This window comes from Atractosteus spatula (assembly GCF_055471065.1).
Source record: "Atractosteus spatula isolate fAtrSpa1 chromosome 10 unlocalized genomic scaffold, fAtrSpa1.hap1 SUPER_10_unloc_1, whole genome shotgun sequence".
NCBI classification, from domain to species: Eukaryota; Metazoa; Chordata; class Actinopteri; order Semionotiformes; family Lepisosteidae; genus Atractosteus; species Atractosteus spatula.
The window spans coordinates 6,483,918-6,497,930 of NW_028296612.1; the positions used below are offsets into that span (position 1 = coordinate 6,483,918).

The 14,013-nt window shown below is 46.9% G+C and overlaps 1 long non-coding RNA gene across 1 annotated transcript in view; it reads left to right on the forward strand.

The window, feature by feature from the left end:
* Positions 1 to 1,640: 1,640 nt before the first annotated feature.
* Positions 1,641 to 14,013, forward strand: part of LOC148813661 (uncharacterized) — a 252,710-nt gene continuing 240,337 nt past the window's right edge. Inside the window, exons 1-2 of the long non-coding RNA XR_016086240.1 lie at positions 1,641 to 1,894; positions 6,983 to 7,091. This is a non-coding gene — a long non-coding RNA (uncharacterized LOC148813661). The remainder of the gene's footprint in view (positions 1,895 to 6,982; positions 7,092 to 14,013) is intronic.

Here is a 14,013-nt window from a genome sequence, read left to right on the forward strand (position 1 = left end):
ATACAGATGATTTCTGAAAGCATCCCTGAGACTTAACATGTATTTTGGTTATTTTGTGCTTTAAAAAAATTCTGGCCTGATTTGCAAATTTATATGAAGAAAGAGGCTAAAATTAACCGTACTTTAATGAAACAGATGGTATGTTAATTTTTAATCCAATTGAAATTAACATGAAAATATCTTTTTAATCGACTTCATTATTATACGTGCACGTTATTATATATATGAAGTGAAATAATCTGGGAAGAGTCCTGTTAGAACATTTTAAATAGATGTAAAAGTGTATTTACAGACTATATCAGCCCTTATCTTTATTAACCTGGTTTAATCTTTTTTTCAGAAGTGTAACTATATTATGCTATGTACCCTGATGACATTATTGATTTGCTATCATTAATTTCCCTTTGGGATCAATAATTTCTTATCTATCTACATCTTGTTGTATTAATTTTAATGCTACAATAAAAAAAAAAGTTAAAAAAGACTTGCACTTCTGAGAAAAGTCCACTGGGTGGCGAGAGAGATACACGAGTCTATGGCGGCGAGTCTTGCAGCGCCTCCGTACAGACCCTCGTTGTGCAAATTGAAAATCAATACAGATGATAACTGTGACTGTGTCGCCAACTCTGAAAGATAATGTAAAGAAGGAAACTAATAATGACACTACTTTTAAAGAAGTAAAATAATGCTACATTTAAACCAATTGAAAGTAATATGAAAATATCGTTTGTATTTTTTTAAAAATATGATACTTGCACGATATGATAATTAACGAAATGGTGTGGGAGGAGACCCATGTCTGAACAGTTTAAAACAGATGTAAATACGTCTGTACAGACAATTTGAAACATGTACGGGCCTTATCTGCTTTTGTTTACTATTTAACAAGATTACTTGTTTAATCTTTTTGCATAAAATGTACATTTATTATTGTATGAACCCCTGACCATACTCTGTGTTATATGTATTCTTGTTTGTATGGCATGTATTGTTGTTATAATTAAAAATAAAAAAGACGCGAATCGATTAGGTCTAAAGGAAGTGGCCCACGGCTTATGGGAAATGTAGTCTCTAGTACTCTGGACTGCGCTCCACACGTGTTGCGCAGATTTGATTGAACGTCAGAAATAATTATACAATTTCAGCGTATGTATCGTGTCGCGGATTTCTATGTCTCTCTTACAAGACGGACTCGGCAGGAGCTGTTTCTTGCTCTCCGGAGTGAAGCTGTCTTGGGAAGAAACGAGCAAAGTCTTCAGACTCTTTCTAATTGAGACAACATAACGGCTGTGCCAACCTGATCTTCATTGACCCGTTGAACCTGTTTGTGTAAAGAGCAGGAGTATTGTGTACTCTAGCGTGTCTTCAGCGCTCGTCCTGCCTGGTTTATCGACCCAGCAAAGAAACAAAACCCACTGCCGTCGTGTCTGTGGGTTTCTTAGCTCCCCTGTCTAGTTTGCAAACTTTTCTCCTGTGTTTATTTTACTTTGTTAAATAAAACGTGGTTGCCAGAGCAACCGTACTACAGAAATTGTTGCCGGAGCGGGTCTGACCTCCAGCAGGTAAACAGCCGGCTTTTTTAATCTAATCGGCGAGGAAAACAGGAGCTGTAGTTCAAAACTCGTTGTCAGGAGCATCTTTGCTGATATTACATGAGTGAGGAAGAACCGTTGAGAAGCGGAGCTGGTCGTGTGTCGCAGGCTGTGGGACAGGACTGTCAGGGAAACACGCAGCTGGTGGGGAAATATCAGCACTGGACACCAGACTCACACCGCTGGGCTCACTGCACCATGAGCGAGTCCGTCGGCGCCTCCTCCTGCTGGGGTGTGTTACTGCAGGAGTGAGGAGTCTCCGGTCTCCGGTCGCGTCATGATCTGCAAGTGGAGGTGAAAAGGTGAGAGACGGCGGCGCCGTGGGTGGCAGCGCTGGTGCCCTGGGTTCAGTTTCCTGGGGTGCTGTCTGTGTGGAGTGTGCATGCTCTGCCCCTGTTCTCATGGGTCTGGTTTCCTGGGGTGCTGTCTGTGTGGAGTGTGCATGCTCTGCCCCTGTTCTCATGGGTCTGGTTTCCTGGGGTGCTGTCTGTGTGGAGTCTGCATGCTCTGCCCCTGTTCTCATGGGTTCGGTTTCCTGGGCTGCTGTCTGTGTGGAGTCTGCATGCTCTGCCCCTGTTCTCATGGGTTCGGTTTCCTGGGCTGCTGTCTGTGTGGAGTGTGCATGCTCTGCCCCTGTTCTCATGGGTCTGGTTTCCTGGGGTGCTGTCTATGTGGAGTGTGCATGCTCTGCCCCTGTTCTCATGGGTCTGGTTCCTGGGGTGCTGTCTGTGTGGAGTCTGCATGCTCTGCCCCTGTTCTCATGGGTCTGGTTCCTGGGGTGCTGTCTGTGTGGAGTCTGCATGCTCTGCCCCTGTTCTCATGGGTTTGGTTTCCTGGGGTGCTGTCTGTGTGGAGTGTGCATGCTCTGCCCCTGTTCTCATGGGTCTGGTTTCCTGGGCTGCTGTCTGTGTGGAGTGTGCATGCTCTGCCCCTGTTCTCATGGGTCTGGTTTCCTGGGGTGCTGTCTGTGTGGAGTGTGCATGCTCTGCCCCTGTTCTCATGGGTCTGGTTTCCTGGGGTGCTGTCTGTGTGGAGTCTGCATGCTCTGCCCCTGTTCTCATGGGTCTGGTTTCCTGGGGTGCTGTCTGTGTGGAGTCTGCATGCTCTGCCCCTGTTCTCATGGGTCTGGTTTCCTGGGGTGCTGTCTGTGTGGGGTCTGCATGTTCTGCCCCTGTTCTCATGGGTCTGGTTTCCTGGGGTGCTGTCTGTGTGGAGTCTGCATGCTCTGCCCCTGTTCTCATGGGTCTGGTGTCCTGGGGTGCTGTCTGTGTGGAGTGTGCATGCTCTGCCCCTGTTCTCATGGGTCTGGTTTTCTGGGCTGCTGTCTGTGTGGAGTGTGCATGCTCTGCCCCTGTTCTCATGGGTTCGGTTTCCTGGGCTGCTGTCTGTGTGGAGTGTGCATGCTCTGCCCCTGTTCTCATGGGTCTGGTTTCCTGGGGTGCTGTCTGTGTGGAGTCTGCATGCTCTGCCCCTGTTCTCATGGGTCTGGTTTCCTGGGGTGCTGTCTGTGTGGAGTGTGCATGCTCTGCCCCATTGTCATGGGTCTGGTTTCCTGGGGTGCTGTCTCTGTGGAGTCTGCATGCTCTGCCCCCTGTTCTCATGGGTTCTGTTTCCTGGGCTGCTGTCTGTGTGGAGTCTGCATGCTCTGCCCCTGTTCTCATGGGTCTGGTTTCCTGGGGTGCTGTCTGTGTGGAGTGTGCATGCTCTGCCCTGTTCTCATGGGTCTGGTTCCTGGGGTGCTGTCTGTGTGGAGTCTGCATGCTCTGCCCCTGTTCTCATGGGTCTGGTGTCCTGGGGTGCTGTCTGTGTGGAGTGTGCATGCTCTGCCCCTGTTCTCATGGGTCTGGTTTTCTGGGCTGCTGTCTGTGTGGAGTGTGCATGCTCTGCCCCTGTTCTCATGGGTTCGGTTTCCTGGGCTGCTGTCTGTGTGGAGTGTGCATGCTCTGCCCCTGTTCTCATGGGTCTGGTTTCCTGGGGTGCTGTCTGTGTGGAGTGTGCATGCTCTGCCCCTGTTCTCATGGGTCTGGTTTCCTGGGGTGCTGTCTGTGTGGAGTCTGCATGCTCTGCCCCCTGTTCTCATGGGTTCGGTTTCCTGGGCTGCTGTCTGTGTGGAGTCTGGATGCTCTGCCCCTGTTCTCATGGGTCTGGTTTCCTGGGCTGCTGTCTGTGTGGAGTGTGCATGCTCTGCCCCTGTTCTCATGGGTCTGGTTTCCTGGGGTGCTGTCTGTGTGGAGTCTGCATGCTCTGCCCCTGTTCTCATGGGTTCGGTTTCCTGGGCTGCTGTCTATGTGGAGTCTGCATGCTCTGCCCCTGTTCTCATGGGTCTGGTTTCCTGGGGTGCTGTCTGTGTGGAGTGTGCATGCTCTGCCCTGTTCTCATGGGTCTGGTTCCTGGGGTGCTGTCTGTGTGGAGTCTGCATGCTCTGCCCCTGTTCTCATGGGTCTGGTGTCCTGGGGTGCTGTCTGTGTGGAGTGTGCATGCTCTGCCCCTGTTCTCATGGGTCTGGTTTTCTGGGCTGCTGTCTGTGTGGAGTGTGCATGCTCTGCCCCTGTTCTCATGGGTTCGGTTTCCTGGGCTGCTGTCTGTGTGGAGTGTGCATGCTCTGCCCCTGTTCTCATGGGTCTGGTTTCCTGGGGTGCTGTCTGTGTGGAGTCTGCATGCTCTGCCCCTGTTCTCATGGGTCTGGTTTCCTGGGGTGCTGTCTGTGTGGAGTCTGCATGCTCTGCCCCTGTTCTCATGGGTCTGGTTTCCTGGGGTGCTGTCTGTGTGGAGTCTGCATGCTCTGCCCCTGTTCTCATGGGTCTGGTTTCCTGGGGTGCTGTCTGTGTGGAGTGTGCATGCTCTGCCCCTGTTCTCATGGGTCTGGTTTCCTGGGGTGCTGTCTGTGTGGAGTCTGCATGCTCTGCCCCCTGTTCTCATGGGTTCGGTTTCCTGGGCTGCTGTCTGTGTGGAGTGTGCATGCTCTGCCCCTGTTCTCATGGGTCTGGTTTCCTGGGGTGCTGTGTGTGTGGAGTGTGCATGCTCTGCCCCATTGTCATGGGTCTGGTTTCCTGGGGTGCTGTCTGTGTGGAGTCTGCATGCTCTGCCCCTGTTCTTATGGGTCTGGTTTCCTGGGCTGCTGTCTGTGTGGAGTGTGCATGTTCTGCCCCTGTTCTCATGGGTTCGGTTTCCTGGGCTGCTGTCTGTGTGGAGTGTGCATGCTCTGCCCTGTTCTCATGGGTCTGGTTCCTGGGGTGCTGTCTGTGTGGAGTCTGCATGCTCTGCCCCTGTTCTCATGGGTCTGGTGTCCTGGGGTGCTGTCTGTGTGGAGTGTGCATGCTCTGCCCCTGTTCTCATGGGTCTGGTTTTCTGGGCTGCTGTCTGTGTGGAGTGTGCATGCTCTGCCCCTGTTCTCATGGGTTCGGTTTCCTGGGCTGCTGTCTGTGTGGAGTGTGCATGCTCTGCCCCTGTTCTCATGGGTCTGGTTTCCTGGGGTGCTGTCTGTGTGGAGTCTGCATGCTCTGCCCCTGTTCTCATGGGTCTGGTTTCCTGGGGTGCTGTCTGTGTGGAGTGTGTATGCTCTGCCCCTGTTCTCATGGGTCTGGTTTCCTGGGGTGCTGTCTGTGTGGAGTCTGCATGCTCCGCCCCCTGTTCTCATGGGTTCGGTTTCCTGGGCTGCTGTCTGTGTGGAGTGTGCATGCTCTGCCCCTGTTCTCATGGGTCTGGTTTCCTGGGGTGCTGTCTGTGTGGAGTGTGCATGCTCTGCCCTGTTCTCATGGGTCTGGTTCCTGGGGTGCTGTCTGTGTGGAGTCTGCATGCTCTGCCCCTGTTCTCATGGGTCTGGTGTCCTGGGGTGCTGTCTGTGTGGAGTGTGCATGCTCTGCCCCTGTTCTCATGGGTCTGGTTTTCTGGGCTGCTGTCTGTGTGGAGTGTGCATGCTCTGCCCCTGTTCTCATGGGTTCGGTTTCCTGGGCTGCTGTCTGTGTGGAGTGTGCATGCTCTGCCCCTGTTCTCATGGGTCTGGTTTCTTGGGGTGCTGTCTGTGTGGAGTCTGCATGCTCTGCCCCTGTTCTCATGGGTCTGGTTTCCTGGGGTGCTGTCTGTGTGGAGTGTGCATGCTCTGCCCCTGTTCTCATGGGTCTGGTTTCCTGGGGTGCTCTCTGTGTGGAGTCTGCATGCTCTGCCCTTGTTCTCATGGGTCTGGTTTCATGGGCTGCTGTCTGTGTGGAGTGTGCATGCTCTGCCCCTGTTCTCATGGGTCTGGTTTCCTGGGGTGCTGTCTGTGTGGAGTCTGCATGCTCTGCCCCTGTTCTCATGGGTCTGGTTTCCTGGGGTGCTGTCTGTGTGGAGTCTGCATGCTCTGCCCCCTGTTCTCATGGGTCTGGTTTCCTGGGGTGCTGTCTGTGTGGAGTCTGCATGCTCTGCCCCTGTTCTCATGGGTCTGGTTTCCTGGGGTGCAGTCTGTGTGGAGTCTGCATGCTCTGCCCCTGTTCTCATGGGTCTGGTTTCCTGGGCTGCTATCTGTGTGGAGTGTGCATGCTCTGCCCCCTGTTCTCATGGGTCTGGTTTCCTGGGGTGCTGTCTGTGTGGAGTGTGCATGCTCTGCCCCTGTTCTCATGGGTCTGGTTTCCTGGGGTGCTGTCTGTGTGGAGTCTGCATGCTCTGCCCCTGTTCTCATGGGTCTGGTTTCCTGGGCTGCTGTCTGTGTGGAGTGTACATGCTCTGCCCCTGTTCTCATGGGTCTGGTTTCCTGGGGTGCTGTTTGTGTGGAGTCTGCATGCTCTGCCTCTGTTCTCATGGGTCTGGTTTCCTGGGGTGCTGTCTGTGTGGAGCTGATTAAAACAGTGACCTCTACAGATTTTTTTTTATTCCGGTGGGATCATCTGCAGGCTTGATTCCTTTCACAGAGTCCACAGTAGATACACAGTTGTTAGCATAGGAGGAGTACAGAAGAGGTGACAGCAGTGCTGGGGACCCCAGTATCTCTTCCACTGAGGACCCTCTGGCACAACCAGAGGTGTGAAATTGCCTCCATTCTTTGTAAAATTACAGGTTTCTCTGGACTGCAGTCCCTTCGCACTTTGCTTTGGATATGCAGTGCTGTTCTCTACAACAGAAGACCCTTTGTTTGGAAGGAATGGGAAGCTAAAGGCAGAGTCACAATCTCTGATACATATAATCAAAACAGTAAGTTCTTTAAAACAACTAAAAAAACTGTCATCAAATAAAAATGAATTTGCAAGTCAAGGTGCACCACTTAAAACCACCAGAAAACAAAATCCCCACCTGATCGTATCACAGTCGAGGAGAAAGCCAGGGCCCAGGCGCTGCGAGGCTGCAATGCCAACCAGTCCGTCACTCCATGTGTCGCTACACACGAGTAAACACCTTTCCTGTTCATCACCTGTCAGGTTTCAAGTCATCGGAGAAGGACGGGCGTCTTCAGGCCGGTCTCTGCAGCTGAGGCTCTGAGGAGCTCCTGACAGACACGAGTGGAGCTTCACTTTCAACACCACTGTGGTCAGTAAAGGTTTAATATTCTTAAACACCAAGAGCTGGAGTTTCTCTGAATGTGATCTGCATCACAGCAGCTATGTTTCATTCACACCGGAACTCACAACACACACAAACAGTGCAGTTAACATGACCTTAAAAATACGTATCGTATTACATAATATATTTGTAAAGCAACCCGAAGCCGCTGATTTTACACGTGTTTCCCTGATGTGCTGTAGAGTGGCACTGCTGGACGATGGATGGACGAGTCGCCCCTTCCTGCAGATGCATTTGTAGAAAAGTCATTTTCAGATGCGTTGTTTTCCTTAAGATTCAAAGCTGTCTGGAAGAGGCAGGTTATTTGCGATTTTTAATGAACTGATAGATGACCAAACTGCACTGTAATCCCACACCTGATAGTGTTCTCAATTACAGCACAGTAAAAGAGTTTCATTAATTCCTGTCGAACCTCAAGCACTCTTAGTCTTCGCAGGAAATATAAGCGCTGCTGAACTTTGGAGCAAACACTCTCAACATGAGTAGTCCAGCACAGGTTACTGCCTATGTGTACACCTAAGTGTTTATATGAATTGACCTGAGTGATAAATTTGTTGTGGATTACTACATGCGTGTGATCACCGACTGCTCTGGGATTAAAAATTATTTCTTTTTTTTAACATTGAGAATTAGGCTATTGTCACACCATTGCACAAACCTTTGGACTTCTGACATGTATACAGATAAGCTGCTACCTCTATGCATTAACTGGCGATGCTGTTCAGAACAGCTGTATTGTCTGAGAATTTGAAAATGAAGTTGCTTTGACTACTGCTTGTACAATCATTTGTATAAAGTGTGAACAGAACTGGAGAGCTCACACTGCCCTGAGGGGCACCTGTGCTCATAGATCGTGACGCGGAAAGAGTTTTGTTGACCCTGACGTACTGTGTACGATTTGTTACAAATGAATGGTACCATCTCATTATGTTATGGTTAACGGAGTTAGTGTGTGTTGTGTGTATTGCCTGTTTAGGATTCTGTAGTATTCCAGTTGGAAGTATGTTTTTACAGAACTCTGTGCATGGAGTATCTACAGGCTGTTTGTCCCATTTAGTGTAATCTTGCTCAGTGAAGGGATCCCACACTTCACTGCTGCATAGGGCAAAGGGTTCAATTGGACTTTGAAATATTTGGAGCCCATTTTATTGGGGGATTGATGTTGTAGAGCCTCCTTTTACTGGCATGGAAAGCCCTGTGTGCCTTCTCCTGAAGTGACTTCACTGCAAGGAAAACTCCTGATGAACTGATTGTCAGTCAGAAGTATGTGTAGTTGGTTGTGTTCCAAATTGTTGTTGTTCAGTGTGTAGTTGTAACTGTTTTCCTGAGATCTAGATCTCTTCTGGAAAACCAAGATCCTGGAGTCTCCGGTCATGTCATTATCTACAGGTGTGACAGTCCTGCCCCAGCAGTACCAGGCTCTGCTGTTCTGGGTCCAGATGGGCTGGCAGTGCCCAGGTCTGACAGTCCTGCTCCAGCAGTGCCAGGCTCTGCTGTTCTGGGTCCAGATGGGCTGGCAGTGCCCAGGTGTTACAGCGCTGCCCCAGCAGTGCCAGGCTCTGCTGTTCTGGGTCCAGATGGGCTGGCAGTGCCCAGGTCTGACAGTCCTGCTCCAGCAGTGCCAGGCTCTGCTGTTCTGGGTCCAGATGGGCTGGCAGTGCCCAGGTATGAACGTGCTGCTCCAGCAGTGCCAGGCATGTGCCTGGAATGTGTGGAGGTTTGGTAGGAAGCCAGTCTGACTCTTATTCAGGACATTGTGCTCAGTAAGGAGGGCTCTTGTAGTCTGAGAGTTATCTGTTTGTGTATGTATTTTGTAACCGTCTGCTGAAATAGCCCCTGAAAGGCGCTTGATTCTAGGATTGTAAATTACACTGAAGTTTAGCTCAACGTATCATTTTGTCTGGTTTAAAATGCAAAAAAAAAGTTCAAAAATTGATGGTTTAGTGTGTTGAAAGTGAGTTTTGAAAACTGAGATTTTTGACCACTTTTCGACAGGCGCGTGGCTTATGGAAAAAAAGCAAAATTGGGCCAAATTTCGTTTGCGAGGAAACGGGCACAGAACACTTTTCCTGCATTCCACATGCATCCTAGAGTACAGCAAATGTATCACAAATTGTCTCGGTGTTGTTAAAACCCCAACCCTAACCCTATTTGAGCCCTTGCGGAACATTTCGAAAACGTCACGTTCAAAAAGGTTGCCCCGTGACATGCGCAAATGACTTCCAGATTCCTAAGAAACACTGAAAGTAGCGGAACTTCAATATTTTAAGTGTATTTAATGTCAAGCTCATTGTACTTGCTCAGTATTTCTTATTTTGTAACCGTCTGCTTAAATGGCCCCTGGAAGGCGCTCGATTTGTGCCATGAACACTCTAGGATTGTAAATTACACTGAAGTTTAGCTCAACGTATCATTTTGTCTGGTTTAAAATGTAAAACAGTTCAAAAAGAGATGGTTTAGTGTGTTGAAAGTGAGTTTTGAAAATTGAGATTTTTGACCACTTTTCGACAGGCGCGCGGCTTATGAAAAAAAGCAAAACTGGGCCAAATTTCGTTTGCGAGGAAACGGGCACAGAACACTTTTCCTGCATTTCACATGCATCCTAGAGCACAGCAAATGTATCACAAATTGTCTAGGTGTTGTTAAAACCCCAACCCTAACCCTAGCTTGACCCTTGCTGAACATTTCGAAAACGGCACGTTCAAAAAGGTTGCCCCGTGACATGCGCAAATGACTCCCAGATTCCTAAGAAACACTGAAAGTAGCGGCACTACAATATTTTAAGTGTATTTAGTGTCAAGCTCATTGTACTTGCTCAATATTTCTTATTTTGTAACCGTCTGCTGAACTGGTCCTTGAAAGGCGCTTGATTTGTGCCGTGAACACTCTAGGATTGTAAATGACACTGAAGTTTAGCTCAACGTATCATTTTGACTGGTTTAAAATGTAAAACAGTTCAAAAAGAGATGGTTTAATGTGTTGAAAGTGAGTTTTGAAAATTGAGATTTTTGACCACTTTTCAAGAGGCGCGCGGCTTATGAAAAAAAGCAAAACTGGGCCAAATTTCGTTTGCGAGGAAACGGGCACAGAACACTTTTCCTGCATTTCACATGCATCCTAGAGCATAGCAAATGTATCACAAATTGTCTCGGTGTTGTTAAAACCCCAACCCTAACCCTAGCTTGACCCTTGCAGAACATTTCGAAAAACGCCACGTTCAAAAAGGTTCTCCCGTGACATGCGCAAATGACTTCCAGGTTCCTAAGAAACACTGAAAATAGCGGCACTACAATATTTTAACTGTATTTAATGTCAAAATCATTGTATTTGCTCAGTATTTCTTATTTTGTAACTGTCTCCTGAAATGTCCCCTGAAAGGCGCTCGATTTATGCCATGAACACTCTAGGATTGTAAATTACACTGAAGTTTAGCTCAACGTATCATTTTGTCTGGTTTAAAACGTAAAACAGTTCAAAAAGAGATGGTTTAGTGTGTTGAAAGTGAGTTTTGAACATTGAGATTTTTGACCACTTTTCGACAGGCTTATGAAAAAAAGCGAAATTGGGCCAAATTTCGTTTGCGAGGAAACGGGCACAGAACACTTTTCCTGCATTTCACATGCATCCTAGCGCACAGTAAATGTATCACAAATTGTCTAGGTGTTGTTGAAACCCCAACCCTAACCCTAGCATGAGCCCCTGCGGAACATTTCGAAAACGGCACGTTCAAAAAGGTTGCCCCGTGACATGCGCAAATGACTTCCAGATTCCTAAGAAACACTGAAAGTAGCGGCACTACAATATTTTAAGTGTATTTAGTGTCAAGCTCATTGTACTTGCTCAATATTTCTTATTTTGTAACCGTCTGCTGAACTGGTCCCTGAAAGGCGCTTGATTTGTGCCGTAACACTCTAGGATTGTAAATTACACTGAAGTGTAGCTCAACGTATCATTTTGTCTGGTTTAAAACGTAAAACAGTTCAAAAAGAGATGGTTTAGTGTGTTGAAAGTGAGTTTTGAAAATTGAGATTTTTGACCACTTTTCGACAGGCGCGCGGCTTATGAAAAAAAGCAAAATTGGGCCAAATTTCGTTTGCGAGGAAACGGGCACAGAACACTTTTCCTGCATTTCACATGCATCCTAGAGCACAGCAAATGTATCACAAATTGTTTCGGTGTTGTTAAAACCCCAACCCTAACCCTAGCTTGAGCCCTTGCAGAACATTTAGAAAACGGCACGTTCAAAAAGGTTCTCCCGTGACATGCGCAAATGACTTCCAGATTCGTAAAAAACAGTGAAAGTAGCGGCACTTCAATATTTTAAGTGTATTTAATGTCAAGCTCATTGTACTTACTCAATATTTCTTATTTTGTAACCGTCTGCTGAAATGGCCCCTGAAAGGCGCTCGATTTGTGCCATGAACACTCTAGGATTGTAAATTACACTGAAGTTTAGCTCAACGTATCATTTTGTCTGGTTTAAAACGTAAAACAGTTCAAAAAGAGATGGTTTAGTGTGTTGAAAGTGAGTTTTGAACATTGAGATTTTTGACCACTTTTCGAGAGGCGCGCGGCTTATGAAAAAAAGCAAAACTGGTCCAAATTTCGTTTGCGAGGAAACGGGCACAGAACACTTTTCCTGCATTTCACATGCATCCTAGCGCACAGTAAATGTATCACAAATTGTCTAGGTGTTGTTAAAACCCCATCCCTAACCCTAGCATGAGCCCCTGCGGAACATTTCGAAAACGGCACGTTCAAAAAGGTTGGCCCGTGACATGCGCAAATGACTTCCAGATTCCTAAGAAACACTGAAAGTAGCGGCACTACAATATTTTAAGTGTATTTAGTGTCAAGCTCATTGTACTTGCTCAATATTTCTTATTTTGTAACCGTCTGCTGAACTGGTCCCTGAAAGGCGCTTGATTTGTGCCGTGAACACTCTAGGATTGTAAATGACACTGAAGTTTAGCTCAACGTATCATTTTGACTGGTGTAAAATGTAAAACAGTTCAAAAAGAGATGGTTTAATGTGTTGAAAGTGAGTTTTGAAAATTGAGATTTTTGACCACTTTTCGACAGGCGCGCGGCTTATGAAAAAAAGCAAAACTGGGCCAAATTTCGTTTGCGAGGAAACGGGCACAGAACACTTTTCCGGCATTTCACATGCATCCTAGAGCACAGCAAATGTATCACAAATTGTCTCGGTGTTGTTAAAACCCCAACCCTAACCCTAGCTTGACCCTTGCTGAACATTTCGAAAACGGCACGTTCAAAAAGGTTCTCCCGTGACATGCGCAAATGACTCCCAGATTCCTAAGAAACACTGAAAGTAGCGGCACTACAATATTTTAAGTGTATTTAGTGTCAAGGTCATTGTACTTGCTCAATATTTCTTATTTTGTAACCGTCTGCTGAAATGGCCCCTGGAAGGCGCTCGATTTGTGCCATGAACACTCTAGGATTGTAAATTACACTGAAGTTTAGCTCAACGTATCATTTTGTCTGGTTTAAAACGTAAAACAGTTCAAAAAGAGATGGTTTAGTGTGTTGAAAGTGAGTTTTGAAAATTGAGATTTTTGACCACTTTTCGACAGGCGCGCGGCTTATGAAAAAAAGAAAACTGGGCCAAATTTCGTTTGCGAGGAAACGGGCACAGAACACTTTTCCTGCATTTCACATGCATCCTAGAGCACAGCAAATGTATCACAAATTGTCTCGGTGTTGTTAAAACCCCAACCCTAACCCTAGCTTGACCCTTGCTGAACATTTAGAAAACGGCACGTTCAAAAAGGTTCTCCCGTGACATGCGCAAATGACTTCCAGATTCCAAAAAAACACTGAAAGTAGCGGCACTTCAATATTTTAAGTGTATTTAATGTTAAGCTCATTGTACTTGCTCAATATTTCTTATTTTGTAACCATCTGCTGAAATGGCCCCTGAAAGGCGCTCGATTTGTGCCATGAACACTCTAGGATTGTAAATTACACTGAAGTTTAGCTCAACGTATCATTTTGTCTGGTTTAAAACGTAAAACAGTTCAAAAAGAGATGGTTTAGTGTGTTGAAAGTGAGTTTTGAAAATTGAGATTTTTGACCACTTTCCACAGGCGCGCGGCTTATGAAAAAAAGCAAAATTGGGCCAAATTTCGTTTGCGAGGAAACGGGCACAGAACACTTTTCCTGCATTTCACATGCATCCTAGAGCACAGCAAATGTATCACAAATTGTCTCGGTGTTGTTAAAACCCCAACCCTAACCCTAGCTTGACCCTTGCTGAACATTTAGAAAACGGCACGTTCAAAAAGGTTCTCCCGTGACATGCGCAAATGACTTCCAGATTCCTAAGAAACTCTGAAAATAGCGGCACTACAATATTTTAACTGTATTTAATGTCAAAATCATTGTACTTGCTCAGTATTTCTTATTTTGTAACCGTCTGCTGAAATGTCCCCTGAAAGGCACTCAATTTATGCCATGAACACTCTAGGATTGTAAATTACACTGAAGTTTAGCTCAACGTATCATTTTGTCTTTTTTAAAACGTAAAACAGTTCAAAAAGAGATGGTTTAGTGTGTTGAAAGTGAGTTTTGAAAATTGAGATTTTTGACCACTTTTCGAGAGGCGCGCGGCTTATGAAAAAAAGCAAAATTGGGCCAAATTTCGTTTGCGAGGAAACGGGCACAGAACACTTTTCCTGCATTTCACATGCATCCTAGCGCACAGTAAATGTATCACAAATTGTCTAGGTGTTGTTAAAACCCCAACCCTATCCCTAGCATGAGCCCCTGCGGAACATTTCGAAAACGGCACGTTCAAAAAGGTTGGCCCGTGACATGCGCAAATGACTTCCAGATTCCTAAGAAACACTGAAAGTAGCGGCACTAC